The sequence below is a fragment of the Sinocyclocheilus rhinocerous genome, unplaced genomic scaffold (genome assembly GCF_001515625.1).
Source record: "Sinocyclocheilus rhinocerous isolate Xijiao unplaced genomic scaffold, SAMN03320098_v1.1 scaffold2145, whole genome shotgun sequence".
Classification (NCBI taxonomy): Eukaryota; Metazoa; Chordata; class Actinopteri; order Cypriniformes; family Cyprinidae; genus Sinocyclocheilus; species Sinocyclocheilus rhinocerous.
Window position 1 is genome coordinate 694,140 of NW_015670983.1, and position 1,014 is coordinate 695,153.

Here is a 1,014-nt window from a genome sequence, read left to right on the forward strand (position 1 = left end):
ACACACACACACTCACTCACTCACTCACACTCTCTCTCTCTTACTCACACACACTCACACGCACACACAGACTCACACACACACACACACTCTCTCTCTCCCTCTCACACACACACACACACACACACACTCACTCACTCACTCACACTCTCTCTCTCTTACTCACACACACTCACACGCACACACAGACTCACACACACACACACACTCTCTCTCTCCCTCTCACACACACACACACACACACACACTCACTCACTCACTCACACTCTCTCTCTCTTACTCACACACACTCACACGCACACACAGACTCACACACACACACACACTCTCTCTCTCCCTCTCACACACACACACACACACACACACTCACTCACTCACTCACACTCTCTCTCTCTTACTCACACACACTCACACGCACACACAGACTCACACACACACACACACTCTCTCTCTCCCTCTCACACACACACACACACACACACACTCACTCACTCACTCACACTCTCTCTCTCTTACTCACACACACACACACGCACACACACACGCACACACATATGGGTAACAAATTAATCATGCTGTTTCTCTACCTGGTTTTAAAAGAGATTCTGCGCATCTCAAGCCACATCTGCTGAATGTGAATAATGCTGGTGAACTTGATGATGGACTCGTGGATGTGTGTTAGAATTGGTTTTATGTGATGCATGATGGACAAACAGGCCTGTCGCAGAGCTTGCTATTAAATATGTTTCAATAAAGAGAATCCAGTCTATGAATACCTGTGTTTTTTTAATTCAACAGTGCATTTATACAATGCATTGATGAATGGATCCATGCAAATTAGCTGATATTCTAATGAAAACAAATGGTAAATTCATCATGAAATATAAATTCTTATTATATATCTGTTGCAGAACTTCCCATTAAAACGTTTAAATTAAATTAAATTAAATCAAACCAAAATAAATTAAATTAATAATTTAATATAATTTAATAATGCATTTATACAATGCATTG